Source organism: Puntigrus tetrazona, chromosome 4 (assembly GCF_018831695.1).
Source record: "Puntigrus tetrazona isolate hp1 chromosome 4, ASM1883169v1, whole genome shotgun sequence".
Classification (NCBI taxonomy): Eukaryota; Metazoa; Chordata; class Actinopteri; order Cypriniformes; family Cyprinidae; genus Puntigrus; species Puntigrus tetrazona.
The window spans coordinates 25,850,770-25,878,767 of record NC_056702.1 but is presented as its reverse complement, the minus strand read 5'-3'; the positions used below and the strand labels follow the sequence as shown (position 1 = coordinate 25,878,767).

The 27,998-nt window shown below is 49.0% G+C and overlaps 22 non-coding genes across 22 annotated transcripts; all 22 read right to left on the bottom strand.

The window, feature by feature from the left end:
- Positions 1 to 8,986: 8,986 nt before the first annotated feature.
- On the bottom strand, positions 8,987 to 9,067 carry trnas-uga. The gene has a single exon. It is a non-coding gene; the product is annotated as a tRNA-Ser (tRNA).
- A 262-nt stretch (positions 9,068 to 9,329) lies between these two features.
- On the bottom strand, positions 9,330 to 9,410 carry trnas-aga. Its single transcript has one exon. It is a non-coding gene; the product is annotated as a tRNA-Ser (tRNA).
- Positions 9,411 to 10,130: 720 nt separating this feature from the next.
- On the bottom strand, positions 10,131 to 10,203 carry trnak-uuu. Its single transcript has one exon. It is a non-coding gene; the product is annotated as a tRNA-Lys (tRNA).
- Positions 10,204 to 11,624: 1,421 nt separating this feature from the next.
- Positions 11,625 to 11,706, bottom strand: trnas-uga. The gene has a single exon. It is a non-coding gene; the product is annotated as a tRNA-Ser (tRNA).
- Positions 11,707 to 11,969: 263 nt separating this feature from the next.
- On the bottom strand, positions 11,970 to 12,051 carry trnas-aga. The gene has a single exon. It is a non-coding gene; the product is annotated as a tRNA-Ser (tRNA).
- Positions 12,052 to 12,782: 731 nt separating this feature from the next.
- Positions 12,783 to 12,855, bottom strand: trnak-uuu. Its single transcript has one exon. It is a non-coding gene; the product is annotated as a tRNA-Lys (tRNA).
- Positions 12,856 to 14,269: 1,414 nt separating this feature from the next.
- trnas-uga lies at positions 14,270 to 14,351 on the bottom strand. The gene has a single exon. It is a non-coding gene; the product is annotated as a tRNA-Ser (tRNA).
- A 262-nt stretch (positions 14,352 to 14,613) lies between these two features.
- On the bottom strand, positions 14,614 to 14,695 carry trnas-aga. The gene has a single exon. It is a non-coding gene; the product is annotated as a tRNA-Ser (tRNA).
- A 729-nt stretch (positions 14,696 to 15,424) lies between these two features.
- On the bottom strand, positions 15,425 to 15,497 carry trnak-uuu. The gene has a single exon. It is a non-coding gene; the product is annotated as a tRNA-Lys (tRNA).
- Positions 15,498 to 16,915: 1,418 nt separating this feature from the next.
- On the bottom strand, positions 16,916 to 16,997 carry trnas-uga. The gene has a single exon. It is a non-coding gene; the product is annotated as a tRNA-Ser (tRNA).
- Positions 16,998 to 17,261: 264 nt separating this feature from the next.
- Positions 17,262 to 17,344, bottom strand: trnas-aga. The gene has a single exon. It is a non-coding gene; the product is annotated as a tRNA-Ser (tRNA).
- A 729-nt stretch (positions 17,345 to 18,073) lies between these two features.
- On the bottom strand, positions 18,074 to 18,146 carry trnak-uuu. Its single transcript has one exon. It is a non-coding gene; the product is annotated as a tRNA-Lys (tRNA).
- Positions 18,147 to 19,561: 1,415 nt separating this feature from the next.
- trnas-uga lies at positions 19,562 to 19,644 on the bottom strand. The gene has a single exon. It is a non-coding gene; the product is annotated as a tRNA-Ser (tRNA).
- Positions 19,645 to 19,904: 260 nt separating this feature from the next.
- trnas-aga lies at positions 19,905 to 19,985 on the bottom strand. Its single transcript has one exon. It is a non-coding gene; the product is annotated as a tRNA-Ser (tRNA).
- Positions 19,986 to 20,715: 730 nt separating this feature from the next.
- trnak-uuu lies at positions 20,716 to 20,788 on the bottom strand. Its single transcript has one exon. It is a non-coding gene; the product is annotated as a tRNA-Lys (tRNA).
- Positions 20,789 to 22,204: 1,416 nt separating this feature from the next.
- On the bottom strand, positions 22,205 to 22,287 carry trnas-uga. The gene has a single exon. It is a non-coding gene; the product is annotated as a tRNA-Ser (tRNA).
- A 262-nt stretch (positions 22,288 to 22,549) lies between these two features.
- Positions 22,550 to 22,631, bottom strand: trnas-aga. Its single transcript has one exon. It is a non-coding gene; the product is annotated as a tRNA-Ser (tRNA).
- A 729-nt stretch (positions 22,632 to 23,360) lies between these two features.
- trnak-uuu lies at positions 23,361 to 23,433 on the bottom strand. The gene has a single exon. It is a non-coding gene; the product is annotated as a tRNA-Lys (tRNA).
- Positions 23,434 to 24,856: 1,423 nt separating this feature from the next.
- Positions 24,857 to 24,938, bottom strand: trnas-uga. The gene has a single exon. It is a non-coding gene; the product is annotated as a tRNA-Ser (tRNA).
- A 1,075-nt stretch (positions 24,939 to 26,013) lies between these two features.
- trnak-uuu lies at positions 26,014 to 26,086 on the bottom strand. Its single transcript has one exon. It is a non-coding gene; the product is annotated as a tRNA-Lys (tRNA).
- A 1,413-nt stretch (positions 26,087 to 27,499) lies between these two features.
- trnas-uga lies at positions 27,500 to 27,582 on the bottom strand. The gene has a single exon. It is a non-coding gene; the product is annotated as a tRNA-Ser (tRNA).
- Positions 27,583 to 27,845: 263 nt separating this feature from the next.
- On the bottom strand, positions 27,846 to 27,927 carry trnas-aga. Its single transcript has one exon. It is a non-coding gene; the product is annotated as a tRNA-Ser (tRNA).
- Between the last annotated feature and the right edge of the window lie 71 nt (positions 27,928 to 27,998).

The following is a 27,998-nucleotide window of genomic DNA, read 5'->3' as shown; positions in this document are numbered from 1 at the left end:
GACAAAGCAGGCTGAAAAGTGGATGGGGGTTTTTTCAGTGCTGAGCCTGGAGTCCCACATGACTGCACTTTTGCGCTTCTCGGCCCAGTTGACCGAAAACTTGATGGTTGCTAGCGATTCTGGGTTGCAAAACAGCCCGGTAGTAAGCCTCAGTACCCCTTAAACTAAAGCACAATATCTCGGTTAATTCACCAATTTCATTTGCGTCAATTCACAGATTCAAGCCCCTTAAAATAGGCGTCGCTCTGCGAAAGCAATGTTTGGACATGTTTGTAGCCAAGCAAGGGAATTAGCTCAAATGGTAGGCGCTCGCAAGCAGCATGCGAGAGGTAGTGGTATCGATGCCCGCATTCTCCAAGCTTGGGTCCGCTCTTTTAAGCTCACTTCCTACAGAGACAGCCTGCGCATGGCGGCAACCAATCTAAGCACCCCTGAAAGCGTTTTTGACTGACTGCTGCCAAAAGATTCTTCAGACAGGGTCTAAAACAGAGTCAGAGGGCTAACCACTACACCATGTAACCCTAGCTAGGGCCGTTTGGGCTCAGAGACAACCAATTTGAAGTAACCCATTTGCTGAATTAACTGGTTCTTATTCTTTGGCATTTAAGAGAGATGTGGGGCTATCCTCACTTTAAAGAGCTATTTTGTAAGTTTTGAGTCTTTTCAAAAATGCGCGTTCTTTTCACGTTTCTTTAAGAACAATCTTGAGTAATAAGATGAGAGCATTGTTTAGAAGATGTTGGCCCTGCAGCAGGAGACTGCCATCGATAGGACTGCCTTTTCGCCCAAACAGGCACTTGAACCCTGGACCCTCAGATTAAAAGTCTGATGCTCTACCGACTGAGCTACCGGGCTCAGACCACCAACTTGATACTCGTATCAACAAAGCGCCGTTGTTCAGCCTGCAAAACAGGAATTGTGGAAAGAGAGCAAAGACCGTGGAAGATGCAGTTGGTATGCAACTCGTAGTCGGCAGCAGGTTCGAACCTGCGCGAGGAGACACCAATGGATTTCAAGTCCATCGCCTTAACCTCTCGGCCCACGACTACACCGACCTGCTGCCCTCCAGGTCCGTTGACTGCAGGAAGAAAGCAGAATAGACCGCCAGCGAGCTTCAGGCACAATGTCCAGCTGAAGGGTGAGGTGGCAAATAGGAGTCTGAGGGCAAAAGGCGGCGAGACCCGGATTAGGCGGGGTTGCTGCGGCCACAGCGCGCAGGGTACTGACCACTGAAGATGACGGCGTGCTACAGTCAAGGGATTCAAAAAAAGTCCCTGCGACTTGTTTCTTTTGAAAAATGTGCATTCTTCTTAAAAAAATTTTTAAGAACAATCTTGAGAATAAGATGAAAGCAATGTTTAGAAGATGCTGGCCCTGCAGCAGGAGGAACAGCGGTACCAACTAGGAGAACTGAGACTCACTCAGTTGACTTCATGAGCACTCTTTCCCAACGAGCTGACTCGGGTGTGCCGAGCTAGGGATATGGAGGCCGCCATCAATGGGATTGCCTCGCGCCCGAACAGGGACTTGAACCCTGGACCCTCAGATTAAAAGTCTGATGCACTACCGACTGAGCTATCCAGGCTCGACTCAATCTGCGGCTTGTTACTTGTTAGAATATAACGTATCCACAAAGCGCCGGTGAAGCCTGCAAAAGCGGAATTGCGGAAGAGAGAGCAAAGACCGTGGAAGGTACAATTATCGGCACCAAATACTAAAGTCAAAGGGCAATCGCCATCCGTAGTTGGCAAGGTTCGCACCAGCACCGGATGAGGTGGCAAAAATACATGGGAGAAGATCGTTGCCTGTTGGCAAAAAGCCTGCCGTGACCGGATTCGAACCGGGGTTGCTGCGGCCACAACGCAGAGTACTAACCACTATCACGATCCACGGCACGCCACTGAGCCTCAGTGGTGAGAAGGGCTGGAAGCATTGGTCCGGGGCAGAGAGGAGGAGAAAGAAAAAAAATAACACAGCCCTTTCTCTTCTGCATGCAGGCGAACACTCTGCCACGACTACGGAGATCAGGCTTCACATTGAGGACAAAGCAGGCTGAAAAGTGGATGGGGGTTTTTCAGTGCTGAGCCTGGAGTCCACATGACTGCACTTTTGCGCTTCTCGGCCCAGTTGACCGAAAACTTGATGGTTGCTAGCGATCCTGGGTGGCAAAACAGCCCGGTAGTAAGCCTCAGTACCCCTTAAACTAAAGCACAATATCTCGATTAATTCACCAACTTCATTTGCTTCAATTCACAGATTCAAGCCCCCTTAAAAATAGACGTCGCTCTGCGAAGGCAATGTTTGGACATGTCTGTAGCCAAGCAGGAATTAGCTCAAATGGTAGGCGCTCGCTTAGCATGCGAGAGGTAGTGGGATCGATGCCGGCATTCTCCAAGCTTGGGTCCGCTCTTTTAAGCTCACTTCCCTACAGAGACAGCCTGCGCATGGCGGCAACCAATCTAAGCACCCCTGAAAGCGTTTTTGACTGACTGCTGCCAAAGATTCTTCAGACAGGGTCTAAAACAGAGTCAGAGGGCTAACCACTACACCATGTAACCCTAGCTAGGGCCGTTTGGGCTCAGAGACAACCAATTTGAAGTAACCCATTTGCTGAATTAACTGGTTCTTATTCTTTGGCATTTAAGAGAGATGTGGGGCTATCCTCACTTTAAAAGAGCTATTTTGTAAGTTTTGAGTCTTTTCAAAATGCGCGTTCTTTTCACGTTTCTTTAAGAACAATCTTGAGTAATAAGATGAGAGCATTGTTTAGAAGATGCTGGCCCCTGCAGCAGGAGGCCGCCATCCATAGGACTGCCTTTCGCCCAAACAGGCACTTGAACCCTGGACCCTCAGATTAAAATTCTGATGCTCTACCGACTGAGCTACCGGGCTCAGACCACCAACTTGATACTCGTATCAACAAAGCGCCCGTTGTGCAGCCTGCAAAACAGGAATTGTGGAAGAGAGAGCAAAGACCGTGGAAGATGCAATTGGTCGCAACTTCGTAGTCGGCAGTCGGAACCTGGGCGGGAAGACCCCAATGGATTTCAAGTCCATCGCCTTAACCTCTCCACGACTACTACACCAACCTGCTGCCCTCCAGGTCCGTTGACTGCAGGAAGAAAGCAGAATAGACCGCCAGCGAGCTTCAGGCACAATGTCCAGCTGAAGGGTGAGGTGGCAAATAGGAGTCTGAGGGCAAAAGGCGGCGAGACCCGGATTGGAAGCGGGGTTGCTGCGGCCACAACGCAGGGTACTGACCACTGAAGATGACGGCGTGCTACAGTCCAAGGGATTCAAAAAGTCCCGCGACTTGTTTATGCAATGCAGCGGGCGGAGCGCAAAGCGTGGTCGGCAGGATTCGAACCTGCGGAGAGACCCCAATGGATTTCTAGTCCATCGCCTTAACCACTCGGCCAAGACTACTGCAACACCGAGTAGAGAGGGTCCCACTGAGGCGGTTTCCATAGCACCCATACGTTTCCAGCCGTGTATAATGCAATCCAAGTGATGTTCCAAGTGCTTGAATCTACAAAGATAAGTCGAATAAAACACCACAGTCCAGAAATGGTGATCGCCAGCAGATTTGTAAAGTGAAAGGCTGTTTGCTTGCCATGCTGCCTCTTTTATACCGTTTTTCCTGTTTCCTGTCATGTGATCAGTCACATGTACACACGTCCAAATGCGTAAGAGGAAGAAAATGGCCAAGACCACATGGAAACCTGGTAAAATTCAAAAATACATCAAATCACACTGAGCAGGTTAAAACATGTAACCCTATGTACTACATGTAGCTGCTGTTCTTACTATGCCAAAATGTGACGACCAATTTGAACTAGCCAGTTACTTAATTAACTGGTTCTTATTATTTGGGATTTAAGACAGGTGTGGGGCTATCCTCACTTGAAAGAGTTTTTGGAAAGCTGTGAGTCTTTTGAAAAATGTGCAGTCTTCTTAAAAAATTTTTTTAAAGAACAATCTTGAGAATAAGATGAAAGCAATGTTTAGAAGATGCTTGCCCTGCAGCAGGAGGAACAGCGGTACCAACTAGGAGAACTGAGACTCACTCAGTTGACTTCATGAGCACTCTTTCCCAACGAGCTGACTCGGGTGTGCCGAGCTAGGGATATGGAGGCCGCCATCAATAGGATTGCCTCGCGCCCGAACAGGGACTTGAACCCTGGACCCTCAGATTAAAGTCTGATGCTCTACCGACTGAGCTACCGGGCTCAGACCACCAGCTTGATACTCGTATCAACAAAGCGCCGTTGTTCAACCTGCAAAACAGGAATTGTGGAAAGAGAGCAAAGACCGTGGAAGATGCAATTGGTCGCAACTTCGTAGTCGGCAGGGTTCGAACCTGCGGGGAGACACCAATGGATTTCAAGTCCATCGCCATAACCTCTCGGCCACGACTACACCGACCTGCTGCCCTCCAGGTCCGTTGACTGCAGGAAGAAAGCAGAATAGACCGCCAGCGAGCTTCAGGCACAATGTCCAGCTGAAGGGTGAGGTGGCAAATAGAAGTCTGAGGGCAAAAGGCGGCGAGACCGGATTGAAGCGGGGTTGCTGCGGCCACAAGCGCAGGGTACTGACCACTGAAGATGGCCCGGCGTGCTACAGTCAAGGGATTCAAAAAGTCCCGCGACTTGTTTCTTTTGAAAAATGTGCATTCTTCTTAAAAAAATTTTTAAGAACAATCTTGAGAATAAGATGAAAGCAATGTTTAGAAGATGCTGGCCCTGCAGCAGGAGGAACAGCGTGTACCAACTAGGAGAACTGAGACTCACTCAGTTGACTTCATGAACACTCTTTCCCAGCGAGCTGGCTCGGGTGTGCCGAGCTAGGGATATGGAGGCCGCCATCAATGGGATTGCCTCGCGCCCGAACAGGGACTTGAACCCTGGACCCTCAGATTAAAAGTCTGATGCTCTACCGACTGAGCTATCAGGCTCGGCTCAATTTGCCGGCTTGTTACTTGTTAGTATATAACGTATCCACAAAGCGCGAGGTGAAGCCTGCAAAAAGCGGAATTGCGGAAGAGAGAGCAAAGACCGTGGAAGGTACAGTGCTCGGCACCAAATACTAAAGTCAAGGGCAATCGCCATCCGTAGTTGGCAAGGTTCGCACCAGCACCGGATGAGGTGGCAAAAAACATGGAGAGAAGATCGTTGCCTGTTGGCAAAAGCCTGCCGTGACCAGTTCGAACCAGGGTTGCTGCAGCCACAACGCGGATGAGTACTAACCACTATCACGATCACGGCACGCCACTGAGCCTCAGTGGTGAGAAGGGCTGAAGCATTGGTCCGGGGCAGAGAGGGAGGAGAAAGAAAAAAATAACACAGCCCTTTCTCTTCTGCATGCAGGCGAACACTCTGCCATGACTACGGAGATCAGGCTTCACATTGAGGACAAAGCAGGCTGAAAAGAAAAGTGGATGGGGTTTTCAGTGCTGAGCCTGAGTCCCACATGACTGCACTTTTGCGCTGCGCTTCGGCCCAGTTGACCGAAAACTTGATGGTTGCTAAGCGATTCTGGGTTGCAAAACAGCCCGGTAGTAAGCCTCAGTACCCCTTAAACTAAAGCACAATATCTCGGTTAATTCACCAATTTCATTTGCGTCAATTCACAGATTCAAGCCCCTTAAAATAGACGTCGCTCTTGAGAGGCAATGTTGGACATGTCTGTAGCCAAGCAGAAGAGGGAATTAGCTCAAATGGTAGGCGCTCGCCATAGCATGCGAGAGGTAGTGGTATCGATGCCCGCATTCTCCAAGCTTGGGTCCGCTCTTTTAAGCTCACTTCCCTACAGAGACAGCCTGCGCATGACGGCAACCAATCTAAGCACCCCTGAAAGCGTTTTTGACTGACTGCTGCCAAAAGATTCTTCATACAGGGTCTAAAACAGAGTCAGAGGGCTAACCACTACACCATGTAACCTAGCTAGGGCCGTTTCGGCTCAGAGACAACCAATTTGAAGTAACCCATTTGCTGAATTAACTGGTTCTTATTCATTGGCATTTAAAGAGAGATGTGGGGCTATCCTCACTTTAAAGCTATTTGTAAGTTTTGAGTCTTTTCAAAAATGCGGCGTTCTTTTCACGTTTCTTTAGAACAATCTTGAGTAATAAGATGAGAGCATTGTTTAGAAGATGCTGGCCCTGCAGCAGGAGGCCGCCATTGATAAGACTGCCTTTCGCCCAAACAGGCACTTGAACCCTGGACCCTCAGATTAAAAGTCTGATGCTCTACCGACTGAGCTACCTGGGCTCCAGACCACCAACTTGATACTCGTATCAACAAAGCGCCGTTGTGCAGCCTGCAAAACAGGAATTGTGGAAGAGAGAGCAAAGACCGTGGAAGATGCAATTGGTGCCTTCGTAGTCGGCAGGGTTCGAACCTGCTGCGAGAGACCCCAATGGATTTCAAGTCCATCGCCTTAACCTCTCGCCACGACTACTCCGACCTGCTGCCCTCCAGGTCCGTTGACTGCAGGAAGAAAGCAGAATAGACCGCCAGCGAGCTTCAGACACAATGTCCAGCTGAAGGGTGAGGTGGCAAATAAGTTCTGAGGGCAAAAAAGCGGCGAGACCGGTTGAGGCGGGGTTGCTGCAGCCACAACGCAGGGGTACTGACCACTGAAGATGACGGCGTGCTACAGTCAAGGGATTCAAAAAAAGTCCCGCGACTTGTTTATGCAATGCAGCGGGCGGAGCATAAAGCGTGGTCGGCAGGGTTCGAACCTGCGGGGAGACCCAATGGATTTCTAGTCCATCGCCTTAACCTCTCGGCCACGACTACTGCAGCACAGAGTAGAGAGGGGTCCCACTGGGGTTTCCATAGCACCATACGTTTCCAGCCGTGTATAATGCAATCAAGTGATGTTCCAGTGCCGATCTACAAAGATAAGTCGAATAAAACACCACAGTCCAGAAATGAGCATTGATGCGCCCAGCAGTTTGTAAAGTGAAGGCTGTTTGCTTGCCATACTGCCTCTTTTATACTATTTTTCCTGTTTCCTGTCATGTGATCGATCACATGTACACGTCAAATCTGTAAGAGGAAAATAGCCAAGACCACATGTGCGACATGGTAAAATTCAAAATACATCCAAATCACACTGAGCAGGTTGAAACATGTAACCCTATGGCCACTACATGTAGCTGCTGTTCTTTATGCCAAAATGTGGCTGACCAATTTAGACTAACCCAGTTACTTAATTAACTGGTTCTTATTATTGAGTTTAAGACAGGTGTGGGGCTATCCTCACTTGAAGAGTTATTTGGAAAGCTGTGAGTCTTTTGAAAATGTGCATTCTTCTTAAAAATTTTTTTAAAGAACAATCTTGAGAATAAGATAGAAAGCAATGTTTAGAAGATCTTTGGCCCTGCAGCAGGAGGAACAAGCCAGTACCAACTAGGAGAACTGAGACTCCTCAGTTGGCTTCATGAGCACTCTTTCCCAACGAGCTGACTGGGTGTGAGCTAGGGATATGGGGCCGCCATCAATACAGGATTGCCTCGCGCCCGAACAGGGACTTGAACCCTGGACCCTCAGATTAAAGTCTGATGCTCTACCGACTGAGCTATCAGGCTCCGACTCAATCGCAAACATTGCCCATTGGAATATAGCGTATCCACAAGCGCCCCGGGGTGACCTGCAAAAGCGGGTGCGGAAGAGAAACGAGACCGTGGAAGGTACAAGTGTCGGCACCAAATACACAAGTCAAAGAGGCAATCGCCATCCGTGGTGTAAGGTTCGCACCAGCACGGATGAGGTGGCAAACATGGGAGAGAAGATCGTTTGCCTGTTGGCAAAGCCTGCCGTGACCCGGATTAGCTGCGACCACAGCGCGGAGCACTCGCCACTATCACACGATCACGGCACGCCACTGAGCCTCTGTGGTGAGAAGGAGCTGGAAGCATTGGTCCTGGGGCAGAGAGGGAGGAGAAAGAAAAAAAAAAACACAGCCCTTTCTCTTCTGCATGCAGCGAACCTCTGCCGACTACGGAGATCAGGCTTCACATTGAGGACAAAGCAGGCTGAAAAGTGGATGGGGTTTTCAGTGCTGAGCCTGGAGTCCACATGACTGCACTTTTGCGCTTCGGCCCAGTTGACCGAAAACTTGATAGTTTCATGTCCTGGGTGGCAAAGCAACCGGTAAGTAAGCCTCAGTACCTTAAACTAAAGCACATTATCTAAGTTAAAATCACCAACTTCATTTGCTTGAATTCACAGATTCAGCCCGCCAAAAATGACGTGTCGCTCTGCGAAGGCAGTATTTGAACATGTCTGTAGCTAAAGCAAGAATTAGCTCAAATGGTGGCGCTGCAAAGCTTAGCATGCGAGAGGTAGTGGGATCGATACCCGCATTCTCACAAGCTTGGAGTCCGCTCTTTTAAGCTCACTTCCCTACAGAGACAGCCTGCGCATGGCGGCAACCAATCTAAGCACCCCTGAAAGCGTTTTTGACTGACTGCTGCCAAAGATTCTTCAGACAGGGTCTAAAACAGAGTCAGAGGGCTAACCACTACACCATGTAACCTAGCTAGGGCCGTTTGGGCTCAGAGACAACCAATTTGAAGTAACCCATTTGCTGAATTAACTGGTTCTTATTCTTTGGCATTTAAGAGAGATGTGGGGCTATCCTCACTTTAAAGAGCTATTTTGTAAGTTTTGAGTCTTTTCAAAAATGCGGCGTTCTTTTCACGTTTCTTTAAGAACAATCTTGAGTAATAAGATGAGAGCATTGTTTAGAAGATGCTGGCCCTGCAGCAGGAGGCCGCCATCGATAGGACTGCCTTCGCCCAAACAGGCACTTGAACCCTGGACCCTCAGATTAAAATTCTGATGCTCTACCGACTGAGCTACCGGGCTCAGACCACCAACTTGATACTCGTATCAACAAAGCGCCGTTATTGCAGCCTGCAAAACAGGAAGTGTGAAGAGAGAGCAAAGACCGTGGAAGATGCAATTGGTACGCAACTCGTAGTCGGCAGGGTTCGAACCTGCGCGGGGAGACCCAATGGATTTCAAGTCCATCGCCTTAACCTCTCGGCCACGACTACACCGACCTGCTGCCCTCCAGGTCCGTTGACTGCAGGAAGAAAGCAGAATGAACCGCCAGCGAGCTTCAGAGACACAATGTCAGCTGAAGGGTGAGGTGGCAAATAGGAGTCTGAGGGCAAAGGCGGCGAGACCAGATTGGGCGGGGTTGCTGCGGCCACAACGCAGGAGTACTGACCACTGAAGATGACGGCGTGCTACAGTCAAGGGATTCAAAAAGTCCCGCGACTTGTTTATGCAATGCAGCGGGGCGGAGCATAAAAGCGTGGTCGGCAGGATTCGAACCTGCGCGGGAGACCCCAATGGATTTCTAGTCCATCGCCTTAACCACTCGGCCACGACTACTGCAACACCGAGTAGAGGTCCCACTGAGGGTTTCCATAGCACCGCCGCGTTTCCAGCCGTGTATAATGCAATCAAGTGATGTTCCAAGTGCTTGAATCTACAAAGATAAGTCGAATAAAACACCACAGTCCAGAAATGGTGATCGCCAGCAGATTTGTAAAGTGAAAGGCTGTTTGCTTGCCATGCTGCCTCTTTTATACCGTTTTCCTGTTTCCTGTCATGTGATCAGTCACATGTACACACGTCAAATCGTAAGAGGAAGAAAATGGCCAAGACCACATGGAAACCTGGTAAAATTCAAAAATACATCAAATCACACTGAGCAGGTTAAAACATGTAACCCTATGTACTACATGTAGCTGCTGTTCTTACTATGCCAAAATGTGACGACCAATTTGAACTAACAGTTACTTAATTAACTGGTTCTTATTATTTGGATTTTAAGACAGGTGTGGGGCTATCCTCACTTGAAAGAGTTATTTGGAAAGCTGTGAGTCTTTTGAAAAATGTGCATTCTTCTTAAAAATTTTTTTAAGAACAATCTTGAGAATAAGATGAAAGCAATGTTTAGAAGATGCTGGCCCTGCAGCAGGAGGAACAGCGGTACCAACTAGGAGAACTGAGACTCACTCAGTTGACTTCATGAGCACTCTTTCCCAAAGAGCTGACTCGGTGTGCCGAGCTAGGGATATGGAGGCCGCCATCAATAGGATTGCCTCGCGCCCGAACAGGGACTTGAACCCTGGACCCTCAGATTAAAAGTCTGATGCTCTACCGACTGAGCTATCCAGGCTCCGGCTCAATCTGCCGGCTTGTTACTTGTTAGTATATAACGTATCCACAAAGCGCCGAGTGAAGCCTGCAAAAATGGAATTGCGGAAGAGAGAGCAAAGACCGTGGAAGGTACAATTATCGGCACCAAATACTAAAGTCAAAGGGCAATCGCCATCCGTAGTTGGCAAGGTTCGCACCAGCACACGGATGAGGTGGCAAAAAAACATGGGAGAAAGATCGTTGCCTGTTGGCAAAAGCCTGCCGTGACCAGTTCGAACCGGGGTTGCTGCGGCCACAACGCAGAGTACTAACCACTATCTCGATCACGGCACGCCACTGAGCCTCAGTGGTGAGAAGGGCTGGAAGCATTGGTCCGGGGCAGAGAGGGAGGAGAAAGAAAAAAAATAACACAGCCCTTTCTCTTCTGCATGCAGGCGAACACTCTGCCACGACTACGGAGATCAGGCTTCACATTGAGGACAAAGCAGGCTGAAAAGTGGATGGGGTTTTTCAGTGCTGAGCCTGGAGTCCCACATGACTGCACTTTTGCGCTTCTCGGCCCAGTTGACCGAAAACTTGATGGTTGCTAGCGATCCTGGGTGGCAAAACAGCTTGGTAGTAAGCCTCAGTACCCCTTAAACTAAAGCACAATATCTCGGTTAATTCACCAACTTCATTTGCTTCAATTCACAGATTCAAGCCCCTTAAAAATAGGCGTCGCTCTGCGAAAACAATGTTTGAACATGTCTGTAGCCAAGCAAGGGAATTAGCTCAAATGGTAGGCGCTAAGCAGCATGCGAGAGGTAGTGGGATCGATGCCCGCATTCTCCAAGCTTGGGTCCGCTCTTTTAAAGCTCACTTCCCTACAGAGACAGCCTGCGCATGGCGGCAACCAATCTAAGCACCCCTGAAAGCGTTTTTGACTGACTGCTGCCAAAGATTCTTCATACAGGGTCTAAAACAGAGTCAGAGGGCTAACCACTACACCATGTAACCCTAGCTAGGGCCGTTTGGGCTCAGAGACAACCAATTTGAAGTAACCCATTTGCTGAATTAACTGGTTCTTATTCTTTGGCATTTAAGAGAGATGTGGGGCTATCCTCACTTTAAAGAGCTATTTTGTAAGTTTTGAGTCTTTTCAAAAATGCAGCGTTCTTTTCACGTTTCTTTAAGAACAATCTTGAGTAATAAGATGAGAGCATTGTTTAGAAGATGCTGGCCCTGCAGCAGGAGGCCGCCATCGATAGGACTGCCTTTCGCCCAAACAGGCACTTGAACCCTGGACCCTCAGATTAAAATTCTGATGCTCTACCGACTGAGCTACCGGGCTCAGACCACCAACTTGATACTCGTATCAACAAAGCGCCCGTTATTGCAGCCTGCAAAACAGGAATTGTGGAAGAGAGCAAAGACCGTGGAAGATGCAATTGGTCGCAACTTCGTAGTCGGCAGGGTTCGAACCTGCGCGGGGAGACCCCAATGGATTTCAAGTCCATCGCCTTAACCTCTCGGCCACGACTACACCGACCTGCTGCCCTCCAGGTCCGTTGACTGCAGGAAGAAAGCAGAATAGACCGCCAGCGAGCTTCAGACACAATGTCCAGCTGAAGGGTGAGGTGGCAAATAGGAGTCTGAGGGCAAAAGACGGCGAGACCGGATTGGAAGCGGGGTTGCTGCGGCCACAACGCGGGGTACTGACCACTGAAGATGACGGCGTGCTACAGTCAAGGGATTCAAAAAGTCCAGCGACTTGTTTATGCAATGCAGCGGGCGGAGCATAAAAAGCGTGGTCGGCAGGATTCGAACCTGCGCGGGGAGACCCCAATGGATTTCTAGTCCATCGCCTTAACCACTCGGCCACGACTACTGCAACACCGAGTAGAGAGGGTCCCACTGGGGGTTTCCATAGCACCGCCGCGTTTCCAGCCGTGTATAATGCAATCCAAGTGATGTTCCAAGTGCTTGAATCTACAAAGATAAGTCCGAATAAAACACCACAGTCCAGAAATGGTGATCGCCAGCAGATTTGTAAAGTGAAAGGCTGTTTGCTTGCCATGCTGCCTCTTTTATACCGTTTTTCCTGTTTCCTGTCATGTGATCAGTCACATGTACACACGTCAAATGCGTAAGAGGAAGAAAATGGCCAAGACCACATGGAAACCTGGTAAAATTCAAAAATACATCAAATCACACTGAGCAGGTTAAAACATGTAACCCTATGTACTACATGTAGCTGCTGTTCTTACTATGCCAAAATGTGACGACCAATTTGAACTAACCCAGTTACTTAATTAACTGGTTCTTATTATTTGGGATTTAAGACAGGTGTGGGGCTATCCTCACTTGAAAGAGTTATTTGGAAAGCTGTGAGTCTTTTGAAAAATGTGCATTCTTCTTAAAAAATTTTTTTAAGAACAATCTTGAGAATAAGATGAAAGCAATGTTTAGAAGATGCTGGCCCTGCAGCAGGAGGAACAGCGGTACCAACTAGGAGAACTGAGACTCACTCAGTTGACTTCATGAGCACTCTTTCCCAACGAGCTGACTCGGGTGTGCCGAGCTAGGGATATGGAGGCCGCCATCAATAGGATTGCCTCGCGCCCGAACAGGGACTTGAACCCTGGACCCTCAGATTAAAAGTCTGATGCTCTACCGACTGAGCTATCCAGGCTCCGGCTCAATCTGCCGGCTTGTTACTTGTTAGTATATAACGTATCCACAAAGCGCCGAGTGAAGCCTGCAAAAACGGAATTGCGGAAGAGAGCAAAGACCGTGGAAGGTACAATTATCGGCACCAAATACTAAAGTCAAAGGGCAATCGCCATCCGTAGTTGGCAAGGTTCGCACCAGCACCGGATGAGGTGGCAAAAAACATGGGAGAGAAGATCGTTGCCTGTTGGCAAAAGCCTGCCGTGACCAGTTCGAACCGGGGTTGCTGCGGCCACAACGCAGAGTACTAACCACTATCACGATCACGGCACGCCACTGAGCCTCAGTGGTGAGAAGGGCTGGAAGCATTGGTCCGGGCAGAGAGGGAGGAGAAAGAAAAAAAATAACACAGCCCTTTCTCTTCTGCATGCAGGCGAACACTCTGCCACGACTACGGAGATCAGGCTTCACATTGAGGACAAAGCAGGCTGAAAAGTGGATGGGGTTTTTCAGTGCTGAGCCTGGAGTCCCACATGACTGCACTTTTGCGCTTCTCGGCCCAGTTGACCGAAAACTTGATGGTTGCTAGCGATCCTGGGTGGCAAAACAGCCGGGTAGTAAGCCTCAGTACCCCTTAAACTAAAGCACAATATCTCGGTTAATTCACCAACTTCATTTGCTTCAATTCACAGATTCAAGCCCCTTAAAAATAGGCGTCGCTCTCGAAGGCAATGTTTGGACATGTCTGTAGCCAAGCAAGGGAATTAGCTCAAATGGTAGGCGCTCGCTTAGCATGCGAGAGGTAGTGGGATCGATGCCCGCATTCTCCAAGCTTGGGTCCGCTCTTTTAAGCTCACTTCCCTACAGAGACAGCCTGCGCATGGCGGCAACCAATCTAAGCACCCCTGAAAGCGTTTTTGACTGACTGCTGCCAAAAGATTCTTCATACAGGGTCTAAAACAGAGTCAGAGGGCTAACCACTACACCATGTAACCTAGCTAGGGCCGTTTGGGCTCAGAGACAACCAATTTGAAGTAACCCATTTGCTGAATTAACTGGTTCTTATTCTTTGGCATTTAAGAGAGATGTGGGGCTATCCTCACTTTAAAGAGCTATTTTGTAAGTTTTGAGTCTTTTCAAAAATGCGCGTTCTTTTCACGTTTCTTTAAGAACAATCTTGAGTAATAAGATGAGAGCATTGTTTAGAAGATGCTGGCCCTGCAGCAGGAGGCCGCCATCGATAGGACTGCCTTTCGCCCAAACAGGCACTTGAACCCTGGACCCTCAGATTAAAATTCTGATGCTCTACCGACTGAGCTACCGGGCTCAGACCACCAACTTGATACTCGTATCAACAAAGCGCCGTTATTGCAGCCTGCAAAACAGGAATTGTGGAAGAGAGCAAAGACCGTGGAAGATGCAATTGGTCGCAACTTCGTAGTCGGCAGGGTTCGAACCTGCGCGGGGAGACCCCAATGGATTTCAAGTCCATCGCCTTAACCTCTCGGCCACGACTACACCGACCTGCTGCCCTCCAGGTCCGTTGACTGCAGGAAGAAAGCAGAATAGACCGCCAGCGAGCTTCAGACACAATGTCAGCTGAAGGGTGAGGTGGCAAATAGGAGTCTGAGGGCAAAAAGACGGCGAGACCGGATTGGAAGCGGGGTTGCTGCGGCCACAACGCAGGGTACTGACCACTGAAGATGACGGCGTGCTACAGTCCAAGGGATTCAAAAAGTCCCGCGACTTGTTTATGCAATGCAGCGGGCGGGAGCAAAAGCGTGGTCGGCAGGATTCGAACCTGCGGGGAGAGACCCCAATGGATTTCTAGTCCATCGCCTTAACCACTCGGCCACGACTACTGCAACACCGACTAGAGAGGGTCCCACTGGGGGTTTCCATAGCACCGCACGTTTCCAGCCGTGTATAATGCAATCCAAGTGATGTTCCAAGTGCTTGAATCTACAAAGATAAGTCGAATAAAACACCACAGTCCAGAAATGGTGATCGCCAGCAGATTTGTAAAGTGAAAGGCTGTTTGCTTGCCATGCTGCCTCTTTTATACCGTTTTTCCTGTTTCCTGTCATGTGATCAGTCACATGTACACACGTCAAATGCGTAAGAGGAAGAAAATGGCCAAGACCACATGGAAACCTGGTAAAATTCAAAAATACATCAAATCACACTGAGCAGGTTAAAACATGTAACCCTATGTACTACATGTAGCTGCTGTTCTTACTATGCCAAAATGTGACGACCAATTTGAACTAACCCAGTTACTTAATTAACTGGTTCTTATTATTTGGGATTTAAGACAGGTGTGGGGCTATCCTCACTTGAAAGAGTTATTTGGAAAGCTGTGAGTCTTTTGAAAAATGTGCATTCTTCTTAAAAAATTTTTTTAAGAACAATCTTGAGAATAAGATGAAAGCAATGTTTAGAAGATGCTGGCCCTGCAGCAGGAGGAACAGCGGTACCAACTAGGAGAACTGAGACTCACTCAGTTGACTTCATGAGCACTCTTTCCCAACGAGCTGACTCGGGTGTGCCGAGCTAGGGATATGGAGGCCGCCATCAATAGGATTGCCTCGCGCCCGAACAGGGACTTGAACCCTGGACCCTCAGATTAAAAGTCTGATGCTCTACCGACTGAGCTATCCAGGCTCCGGCTCAATCTGCCGGCTTGTTACTTGTTAGTATATAACGTATCCACAAAGCGCCGAGTGTGAAGCCTGCAAAAAGCGGAATTGCGGAAGAGAGCAAAAGACCGTGGAAGGTACAATTATCGGCACCAAATACTAAAGTCAAAGGGCAATCGCCATCCGTAGTTGGCAAGGTTCGCACCAGCACCGGATGAGGTGGCAAAAAACATGGGAGAGAGATCGTTGCCTGTTGGCAAAAGCCTGCCGTGACCAGTTCGAACCGGGGTTGCTGCGGCCACAGCGCAGAGTACTAACCACTATCACGATCACGGCACGCCACTGAGCCTCAGTGGTGAGAAGGGCTGGAAGCATTGGTCCGGGGCAGAGAGGAGGAGAAAGAAAAAAATAACACAGCCCTTTCTCTTCTGCATGCAGGCGAACACTCTGCCACGACTACGGAGATCAGGCTTCACATTGAGGACAAAGCAGGCTGAAAAGTGGATGGGGTTTTTCAGTGCTGAGCCTGGAGTCCCACATGACTGCACTTTTGCGCTTCTCGGCCCAGTTGACCGAAAACTTGATGGTTGCTAGCGATCCTGGGTGGCAAAACAGCCCGGTAGTAAGCCTCAGTACCCCTTAAACTAAAGCACAATATCTCGGTTAATTCACCAACTTCATTTGCTTCAATTCACAGATTCAAGCCCCTTAAAAATAGGCGTCGCTCTGCGAAGGCAATGTTTGGACATGTCTGTAGCCAAGCAAGGGAATTAGCTCAAATGGTAGGCGCTCGCTTAGCATGCGAGAGAGTAGTGGGATCGATGCCCGCATTCTCCAAGCTTGGGTCCGCTCTTTTAAGCTCACTTCCCTACAGAGACAGCCTGCGCATGGCGGCAACCAATCTAAGCACCCCTGAAAGCGTTTTTGACTGACTGCTGCCAAAAGATTCTTCATACAGGGTCTAAAACAGAGTCAGAGGGCTAACCACTACACCATGTAACCCTAGCTAGGGCCGTTTGGGCTCAGAGACAACCAATTTGAAGTAACCCATTTGCTGAATTAACTGGTTCTTATTCTTTGGCATTTAAGAGAGATGTGGGGCTATCCTCACTTTAAAGAGCTATTTTGTAAGTTTTGAGTCTTTTCAAAAATGCGCGTTCTTTTCACGTTTCTTTAAGAACAATCTTGAGTAATAAGATGAGAGCATTGTTTAGAAGATGCTGGCCCTGCAGCAGGAGGCCGCCATCGATAGGACTGCCTTTCGCCCAAACAGGCACTTGAACCCTGGACCCTCAGATTAAAAGTCTGATGCTCTACCGACTGAGCTACCGGGCTCAGACCACCAACTTGATACTCGTATCAACAAAGCGCCCGTTGTGCAGCCTGCAAAACAGGAATTGTGGAAGAGAGCAAAGACCGTGGAAGATGCAATTGGTCGCAACTCGTAGTCGGCAGGGTTCGAACCTGCGGCGGGAGACCCCAATGGATTTCAAGTCCATCGCCTTAACCTCTCGGCCACGACTACACCGACCTGCTGCCCTCCAGGTCCGTTGACTGCAGGAAGAAAGCAGAATAGACCGCCAGCGAGCTTCAGACACAATGTCCAGCTGAAGGGTGAGGTGGCAAATAGGAGTCTGAGGGCAAAAAGGCGGCGAGACCGGATTGGAAGCGGGGTTGCTGCGGCCACAACGCAGGGTACTGACCACTGAAGATGACGGCGTGCTACAGTCAAGGGATTCAAAAAGTCCCGCGACTTGTTTATGCAATGCAGCGGGCGGAGCATAAAAAGCGTAGTCGGCAGGATTCGAACCTGCGGGGGGAGACCCCAATGGATTTCTAGTCCATCGCCTTAACCACTCGGCCCACGACTACTGCAACACCGAGTAGAGAGGGTCCCACTGGGGTTTCCATAGCACCGCCGCGTTTCCAGCCGTGTATAATGCAATCCAAGTGATGTTCCAAGTGCTTGAATCTACAAAGATAAGTCGAATAAAACACCACAGTCCAGAAATGGTGATCGCCAGCAGATTTGTAAAGTGAAAGGCTGTTTGCTTGCCATGCTGCCTCTTTTATACCGTTTTTCCTGTTTCCTGTCATGTGATCAGTCACATGTACACACGTCAAATGCGTAAGAGGAAGAAAATGGCCAAGACCACATGGAAACCTGGTAAAATTCAAAAATACATCAAATCACACTGAGCAGGTTAAAACATGTAACCCTATGTACTACATGTAGCTGCTGTTCTTACTATGCCAAAATGTGACGACCAATTTGAACTAACCCAGTTACTTAATTAACTGGTTCTTATTATTTGGGATTTAAGACAGGTGTGGGGCTATCCTCACTTGAAAGAGTTATTTGGAAAGCTGTGAGTCTTTTGAAAAATGTGCATTCTTCTTAAAAAATTTTTTTAAGAACAATCTTGAGAATAAGATGAAAGCAATGTTTAGAAGATGCTGGCCCTGCAGCAGGAGGAACAGCGGTACCAACTAGGAGAACTGAGACTCACTCAGTTGACTTCATGAGCACTCTTTCCCAACGAGCTGACTCGGGTGTGCCGAGCTAGGGATATGGAGGCCGCCATCAATAGGATTGCCTCGCGCCCGAACAGGGACTTGAACCCTGGACCCTCAGATTAAAAGTCTGATGCTCTACCGACTGAGCTATCCAGGCTCCGGCTCAATCTGCCGGCTTGTTACTTGTTAGTATATAACGTATCCACAAAGCGCCGAGTGAAGCCTGCAAAAAGCGGAATTGCGGAAGAGAGAGCAAAGACCGTGGAAGGTACAATTATCGGCACCAAATACTAAAGTCAAAGGGCAATCGCCATCCGTAGTTGGCAAGGTTCGCACCAGCACCGGATGAGGTGGCAAAAAAACATGGGAGAAAGATCGTTGCCTGTTGGCAAAAGCCTGCCGTGACCAGTTCGAACCGGGGTTGCTGCGGCCACAACGCAGAGTACTAACCACTATCGATCACGGCACGCCACTGAGCCTCAGTGGTGAGAAGGGCTGGAAGCATTGGTCGGGGCAGAGAGGAGGAGAAAGAAAAAAATAACACAGCCCTTTCTCTTCTGCATGCAGGCGAACACTCTGCCACGACTACGGAGATCAGGCTTCACATTGAGGACAAAGCAGGCTGAAAAGTGGATGGGGTTTTTCAGTGCTGAGCCTGGAGTCCCACATGACTGCACTTTTGCGCTTCTCGGCCCAGTTGACCGAAAACTTGATGGTTGCTAGCGATCCTGGGTGGCAAAACAGCCCGGTAGTAAGCCTCAGTACCCCTTAAACTAAAGCACAATATCTCGGTTAATTCACCAACTTCATTTGCTTCAATTCACAGATTCAAGCCCCTTAAAAATAGGCGTCGCTCTGCGAAGGCAATGTTTGGACATGTCTGTAGCCAAGCAAGGGAATTAGCTCAAATGGTAGGCGCTCGCTTAGCATGCGAGAGGTAGTGGGATCGATGCCCGCATTCTCCAAGCTTGGGTCCGCTCTTTTAAGCTCACTTCCCTACAGAGACAGCCTGCGCATGGCGGCAACCAATCTAAGCACCCCTGAAAGCGTTTTTGACTGACTGCTGCCAAAAGATTCTTCATACAGGGTCTAAAACAGAGTCAGAGGGCTAACCACTACACCATGTAACCCTAGCTAGGGCCGTTTGGGCTCAGAGACAACCAATTTGAAGTAACCCATTTGCTGAATTAACTGGTTCTTATTCTTTGGCATTTAAGAGAGATGTGGGGCTATCCTCACTTTAAAGAGCTATTTTGTAAGTTTTGAGTCTTTTCAAAAATGCGCGTTCTTTTCACGTTTCTTTAAGAACAATCTTGAGTAATAAGATGAGAGCATTGTTTAGAAGATGCTGGCCCTGCAGCAGGAGGCCGCCATTGATAGGACTGCCTTTCGCCCAAACAGGCACTTGAACCCTGGACCCTCAGATTAAAATTCTGATGCTCTACCGACTGAGCTAGCCGGGCTCAGACCACCAACTTGATACTCGTATCAACAAAGCGCCCGTTATGCAGCCTGCAAAACAGGAATTGTGGAAGAGAGCAAAGACCGTGGAAGATGCAATTGGTCGCAACTCGTAGTCGGCAGGGGTTCGAACCTGCGCGGGGAGACCCCAATGGATTTCAAGTCCATCGCCTTAACCTCTCGGCCACGACTACACCGACCTGCTGCCCTCCAGGTCCGTTGACTGCAGGAAGAAAGCAGAATAGACCGCCAGCGAGCTTCAGACACAATGTCCAGCTGAAGGGTGAGGTGGCAAATAGGAGTCTGAGGGCAAAAGGCGGCGAGACCGGATTGGAGCGGGGTTGCTGCGGCCACAACGCAGGGTACTGACCACTGAAGATGACGGCGTGCTACAGTCAAGGGATTCAAAAAGTCCAGCGACTTGTTTATGCAATGCAGCGGGCGGAGCATAAAGCGTAGTCGGCAGGATTCGAACCTGCGCGGGAGACCCCAATGGATTTCTAGTCCATCGCCTTAACCACTCGGCCACGACTACTGCAACACCGAGACTAGAGGGTCCCACTGAGGGGTTTCCATAGCACCGCACGTTTCCAGCCGTGTATAATGCAATCCAAGTGATGTTCCAAGTGCTTGAATCTACAAAGATAAGTCGAATAAAACACCACAGTCCAGAAATGGTGATCGCCAGCAGATTTGTAAAGTGAAAGGCTGTTTGCTTGCCATGCTGCCTCTTTTATACCGTTTTTCCTGTTTCCTGTCATGTGATCAGTCACATGTACACACGTCCAAATGCGTAAGAGGAAGAAAATGGCCAAGACCACATGGAAACCTGGTAAAATTCAAAAATACATCAAATCACACTGAGCAGGTTAAAACATGTAACCCTATGTACTACATGTAGCTGCTGTTCTTACTATGCCAAAATGTGACGACCAATTTGAACTAACCCAGTTACTTAATTAACTGGTTCTTATTATTTGGGATTTAAGACAGGTGTGGGGCTATCCTCACTTGAAAGAGTTATTTGGAAAGCTGTGAGTCTTTTGAAAAATGTGCATTCTTCTTAAAAAAATTTTTTAAGAACAATCTTGAGAATAAGATGAAAGCAATGTTTAGAAGATGCTGGCCCTGCAGCAGGAGGAACAGCGGTACCAACTAGGAGAACTGAGACTCACTCAGTTGACTTCATGAGCACTCTTTCCCAACGAGCTGACTCGGTGTGCCGAGCTAGGGATATGGAGGCCGCCATCAATAGGATTGCCTCGCGCCCGAACAGGGACTTGAACCCTGGACCCTCAGATTAAAAGTCTGATGCTCTACCGACTGAGCTATCCAGGCTCCGGCTCAATCTGCCGGCTTGTTACTTGTTAGTATATAACGTATCCACAAAGCGCCGAGGTGAAGCCTGCAAAAAGCGGAATTGCGGAAGAGAGCAAAGACCGTGGAAGGTACAATTATCGGCACCAAATACTAAAGTCAAAGGGCAATCGCCATCCGTAGTTGGCAAGGTTCGCACCAGCACCGGATGAGGTGGCAAAAAACATGGGAGAAAGATCGTTGCCTGTTGGCAAAAGCCTGCCGTGACCAGTTCGAACCGGGGTGCTGCGGCCACAGCGCAGAGTACTAACCACTATCGATCACGGCACGCCACTGAGCCTCAGTGGTGAGAAGGGCTGGAAGCATTGGTCCGGGGCAGAGAGGAGGAGAAAGAAAAAAATAACACAGCCCTTTCTCTTCTGCATGCAGGCGAACACTCTGCCACGACTACGGAGATCAGGCTTCACATTGAGGACAAAGCAGGCTGAAAAGTGGATGGGGTTTTTCAGTGCTGAGCCTGGAGTCCCACATGACTGCACTTTTGCCGCTTCTCGGCCCAGTTGACCGAAAACTTGATGGTTGCTAGCGATCCTGGGTGGCAAAACAGCTTCGGTAGTAAGCCTCAGTACCCCTTAAACTAAAGCACAATATCTCGGTTAATTCACCAACTTCATTTGCTTCAATTCACAGATTCAAGCCCCTTAAAAATAGGCGTCGCTCTGCGAAAAACAATGTTGGACATGTCTGTAGCCAAGCAAGGGAATTAGCTCAAATGGTAGGCGCTCGCTTAGCATGCGAGAGGTAGTGGGATCGATGCCCGCATTCTCCAAGCTTGGGTCCGCTCTTTTAAGCTCACTTCCCTACAGAGACAGCCTGCGCATGACGGCAACCAATCTAAGCACCCCCTGAAAGCGTTTTTTGACTGACTGCTGCCAAAAGATTCTTCAGACAGGGTCTAAAACAGAGTCCAGAGGGCTAACCACTACACCATGTAACCCTAGCTAGGGCCGTTTGGGCTCAGAGACAACCAATTTGAAGTAACCCATTTGCTGAATTAACTGGTTCTTATTCTTTGGCATTTAAGAGAGATGTGGGGCTATCCTCACTTTAAAGAGCTATTTTGTAAGTTTTGAGTCTTTTCAAAAATGCGCGTTCTTTTCACGTTTCTTTAAGAACAATCTTGAGTAATAAGATGAGAGCATTGTTTAGAAGATGCTGGCCCTGCAGCAGGAGGCCGCCATCGATAGGACTGCCTTTCGCCCAAACAGGCACTTGAACCCTGGACCCTCAGATTAAAATTCTGATGCTCTACCGACTGAGCTACCGGGCTCAGACCACCAACTTGATACTCGTATCAACAAAGCGCCGTTATGCAGCCTGCAAAACAGGAATTGTGGAAGAGAGCAAAGACCGTGGAAGATGCAATTGGTCGCAACTCGTAGTCGGCAGGGTTCGAACCTGCGCGGGGGAGACCCCAATGGATTTCAAGTCCATCGCCTTAACCTCTCGGCCACGACTACACCGACCTGCTGCCCTCCAGGTCCGTTGACTGCAGGAAGAAAGCAGAATAGACCGCCAGCGAGCTTCAGACACAATGTCCAGCTGAAGGGTGAGGTGGCAAATAGGAGTCTGAGGGCAAAAGCGGCGAGAGACCGGATTGGAGGCGGGGTTGCTGCGGCCACAGCGCAGGTACTGACCACTGAAGATGACGGCGTGCTACAGTCAAGGGATTCAAAAAGTCCCGCGACTTGTTTATGCAATGCAGCGGGCGGATTGCAAAAGCGTAGTCGGCAGGATTCGAACCTGCGCGGGGAGACCCCAATGGATTTCTAGTCCATCGCCTTAACCACTCGGCCACGACTACTGCAACACCGACTAGAGAGGGTCCCACTGAGGTTTCCATAGCACCGCACGTTTCCAGCCGTGTATAATGCAATCCAAGTGATGTTCCAAGTGCTTGAATCTACAAAGATAAGTCCGAATAAAACACCACAGTCCAGAAATGGTGATCGCCAGCAGATTTGTAAAGTGAAAGGCTGTTTGCTTGCCATGCTGCCTCTTTTATACCGTTTTTCCTGTTTCCTGTCATGTGATCAGTCACATGTACACACGTCCAAATGCGTAAGAGGAAGAAAATGGCCAAGACCACATGGAAACCTGGTAAAATTCAAAAATACATCAAATCACACTGAGCAGGTTAAAACATGTAACCCTATGTACTACATGTAGCTGCTGTTCTTACTATGCCAAAATGTGACGACCAATTTGAACTAACCCAGTTACTTAATTAACTGGTTCTTATTATTTGGGATTTAAGACAGGTGTGGGGCTATCCTCACTTGAAAGAGTTATTTGGAAAGCTGTGAGTCTTTTGAAAAATGTGCATTCTTCTTAAAAAAATTTTTTAGAACAATCTTGAGAATAAGATGAAAGCAATGTTTAGAAGATGCTGGCCCTGCAGCAGGAGGAACAGCGGTACCAACTAGGAGAACTGAGACTCACTCAGTTGACTTCATGAGCACTCTTTCCCAACGAGCTGACTCGGGTGTGCCGAGCTAGGGATATGGAGGCCGCCATCAATAGGATTGCCTCGCGCCCGAACAGGGACTTGAACCCTGGACCCTCAGATTAAAAGTCTGATGCTCTACCGACTGAGCTATCCAGGCTCCGGCTCAATCTGCCGGCTTGTTACTTGTTAGTATATAACGTATCCACAAAGCGCCGAGGTGAAGCCTGCAAAAACGGAATTGCGGAAGAGAGAGCAAAGACCGTGGAAGGTACAATTATCGGCACCAAATACTAAAGTCAAAGGGCAATCGCCATCCGTAGTTGGCAAGGTTCGCACCAGCACCGGATGAGGTGGCAAAAAAACATGGGAGAGAAGATCGTTGCCTGTTGGCAAAAGCCTGCCGTGACCAGTTCGAACCGGGGTTGCTGCGGCCACAGCGCAGAGTACTAACCACTATCACGATCACGGCACGCCACTGAGCCTCAGTGGTGAGAAGGGCTGGAAGCATTGGTCCGGGGCAGAGAGGGAGGAGAAAGAAAAAAAAATAACACAGCCCTTTCTCTTCTGCATGCAGGCGAACACTCTGCCACGACTACGGAGATCAGGCTTCACATTGAGGACAAAGCAGGCTGAAAAGTGGATGGGGGTTTTTCAGTGCTGAGCCTGGAGTCCCACATGACTGCACTTTTGCCTTCTCGGCCCAGTTGACCGAAAACTTGATGGTTGCTAGCGATCCTGGGTGGCAAAACAGCTTCGTAGTAAGCCTCAGTACCCCTTAAACTAAAGCACAATATCTCGGTTAATTCACCAACTTCATTTGCTTCAATTCACAGATTCAAGCCCCTTAAAAATAGACGTCGCTCTGCGAAAGGCAATGTTTGGACATGTCTGTAGCCAAGCAAGGGAATTAGCTCAAATGGTAGAGCGCTAAGCAGCATGCGAGAGGTAGTGGGATCGATGCCCGCATTCTCCAAGCTTGGGTCCGCTCTTTTAAGCTCACTTCCCTACAGAGACAGCCTGCGCATGACGGCAACCAATCTAAGCACCCCTGAAAGCGTTTTTGACTGACTGCTGCCAAAAGATTCTTCAGACAGGGTCTAAAACAGAGTCAGAGGGCTAACCACTACACCATGTAACCCTAGCTAGGGCCGTTTGGGCTCAGAGACAACCAATTTGAAGTAACCCATTTGCTGAATTAACTGGTTCTTATTCTTTGGCATTTAAGAGAGATGTGGGGCTATCCTCACTTTAAAGAGCTATTTTGTAAGTTTTGAGTCTTTTCAAAAATGCACGTTCTTTTCACGTTTCTTTAAGAACAATCTTGAGTAATAAGATGAGAGCATTGTTTAGAAGATGCTGGCCCTGCAGCAGGAGGCCACCATCGATAGGACTGCCTTTCGCCCAAACAGGCACTTGAACCCTGGACCCTCAGATTAAAAATTCTGATGCTCTACCGACTGAGCTACCGGGCTCAGACCACCAACTTGATACTCGTATCAACAAAGCGCCGTTATGCAGCCTGCAAAACAGGAAGTGTGAAGAGAGAGCAAAGACCGTGGAAGATGCAATTGGTCGCAACTCGTAGTCGGCAGGGTTCGAACCTGCGCGGGGAGACCCCAATGGATTTCAAGTCCATCGCCTTAACCTCTCGGCCACGACTACACCGACCTGCTGCCCTCCAGGTCCGTTGACTGCAGGAAGAAAGCAGAATAGACCGCCAGCGAGCTTCAGACACAATGTCCAGCTGAAGGGTGAGGTGGCAAATAGGAGTCTGAGGGCAAAAGACGGCGAGACCCGGATTGGAAGCGGGGTTGCTGCGGCCACAACGCAGGGTACTGACCACTGAAGATGACGGCGTGCTACAGTCAAGGGATTCAAAAAGTCCCGCGACTTGTTTATGCAATGCAGCGGGCGGCATTGCAAAGCGTGTCGGCAGGATTCGAACCTGCGGGGGAGACCCCAATGGATTTCTAGTCCATCGCCTTAACCACTCGGCCCGCGACTACTGCAACACCGAGTAGAGAGGGGTCCCACTGGGGTTTCCATAGCACCGCACGTTTCCAGCCGTGTATAATGCAATCCAAGTGATGTTCCAAGTGCTTGAATCTACAAAGATAAGTCCGAATAAAACACCACAGTCCAGAAATGGTGATCGCCAGCAGATTTGTAAAGTGAAAGGCTGTTTGCTTGCCATGCTGCCTCTTTTATACCGTTTTTCCTGTTTCCTGTCATGTGATCAGTCACATGTACACACGTCAAATGCGTAAGAGGAAGAAAATGGCCAAGACCACATGGAAACCTGGTAAAATTCAAAAATACATCAAATCACACTGAGCAGGTTAAAACATGTAACCCTATGTACTACATGTAGCTGCTGTTCTTACTATGCCAAAATGTGACGACCAATTTGAACTAACCCAGTTACTTAATTAACTGGTTCTTATTATTTGGGATTTAAGACAGGTGTGGGGCTATCCTCACTTGAAAGAGTTATTTGGAAAGCTGTGAGTCTTTTGAAAAATGTGCATTCTTCTTAAAAAATTTTTTTAAGAACAATCTTGAGGAATAAGATGAAAGCAATGTTTAGAAGATGCTGGCCCTGCAGCAGGAGGAACAGCGGTACCAACTAGGAGAACTGAGACTCACTCAGTTGACTTCATGAGCACTCTTTCCCAACGAGCTGACTCGGGTGTGCCGAGCTAGGGATATGGAGGCCGCCATCAATAGGATTGCCTCGCGCCCGAACAGGGACTTGAACCCTGGACCCTCAGATTAAAAGTCTGATGCTCTACCGACTGAGCTATCCAGGCTCGGCTCAATCTGCCGGCTTGTTACTTGTTAGTATATAACGTATCCACAAAGCGCCGAGGTGAAGCCTGCAAAAACGGAATTGCGGAAGAGAGAGCAAAGACCGTGGAAGGTACAATTATCGGCACCAAATACTAAAGTCAAAGGCAATCGCCATCCGTAGTTGGCAAGGTTCGCACCAGCACCGGATGAGGTGGCAAAAAACATGGGAGAGAAGATCGTTGCCTGTTGGCAAAAGCCTGCCGTGACCCGGATTCGCTGCGGCCACAACGCAGAGTACTAACCACTATACGATCACGGCACGCCACTGAGCCTCAGTGGTGAGAAGGGCTGGAAGCATTGGTCCGGGGCAGAGAGGGAGGAGAAAGAAAAAAAAATAACACAGCCCTTTCTCTTCTGCATGCAGGCGAACACTCTGCCACGACTACGGAGATCAGGCTTCACATTGAGGACAAAGCAGGCTGAAAAGTGGATGGGGTTTTTCAGTGCTGAGCCTGGAGTCCCACATGACTGCACTTTTGCCGCTTCTCGGCCCAGTTGACCGAAAACTTGATGGTTGCTAGCGATCCTGGGTGGCAAAACAGCTTCGTAGTAAGCCTCAGTACCCCTTAAACTAAAGCACAATATCTCGGTTAATTCACCAACTTCATTTGCTTCAATTCACAGATTCAAGCCCCTTAAAAATAGACGTCGCTCTGCGAAGGCAATGTTTGGACATGTCTGTAGCCAAGCAAGGGAATTAGCTCAAATGGTAGAGCGCTCGCTTAGCATGCGAGAGGTAGTGGGATCGATGCCCGCATTCTCCAAGCTTGGGTCCGCTCTTTTAAGCTCACTTCCCTACAGAGACAGCCTGCGCATGACGGCAACCAATCTAAGCACCCCCTGAAAGCGTTTTTGACTGACTGCTGCCAAAAGATTCTTCAGACAGGGTCTAAAACAGAGTCCAGAGGGCTAACCACTACACCATGTAACCCTAGCTAGGGCCGTTTGGGCTCAGAGACAACCAATTTGAAGTAACCCATTTGCTGAATTAACTGGTTCTTATTCTTTGGCATTTAAGAGAGATGTGGGGCTATCCTCACTTTAAAGAGCTATTTTGTAAGTTTTGAGTCTTTTCAAAAATGCGCGTTCTTTTCACGTTTCTTTAAGAACAATCTTGAGTAATAAGATGAGAGCATTGTTTAGAAGATGCTGGCCCTGCAGCAGGAGGCCGCCATCCATAGGACTGCCTTTCGCCCAAACAGGCACTTGAACCCTGGACCCTCAGATTAAAATTCTGATGCTCTACCGACTGAGCTACCCGGCTCAGACCACCAACTTGATACTCGTATCAACAAAGCGCCCGTTATGCAGCCTGCAAAACAGGAAGTGTGAAGAGAGAGCAAAGACCGTGGAAGATGCAATTGGTCGCAACTCGTAGTCGGCAGGGTTCGAACCTGCGCGCGGGAGACCCCAATGGATTTCAAGTCCATCGCCTTAACCTCTCGGCCACGACTACACCCGACCTGCTGCCCTCCAGGTCCGTTGACTGCAGGAAGAAAGCAGAATAGACCGCCAGCGAGCTTCAGACACAATGTCCAGCTGAAGGGTGAGGTGGCAAATAGGAGTCTGAGGGCAAAAGACGGCGAGACCGGATTGGAAGCGGGGTTGCTGCGGCCACAACGCAGGGTACTGACCACTGAAGATGACGGCGTGCTACAGTCCAAGGGATTCAAAAAGTCCCGCGACTTGTTTATGCAATGCAGCGGGCGGAGCGCAAAGCGTAGTCGGCAGGATTCGAACCTGCGCGGGGAGACCCCAATGGATTTCTAGTCCATCGCCTTAACCACTCGCCCACGACTACTGCAACACCGAGTAGAGAGGGGTCCCACTGGGGGGTTTCCATAGCACCGCACGCGTTTCCAGCCGTGTATA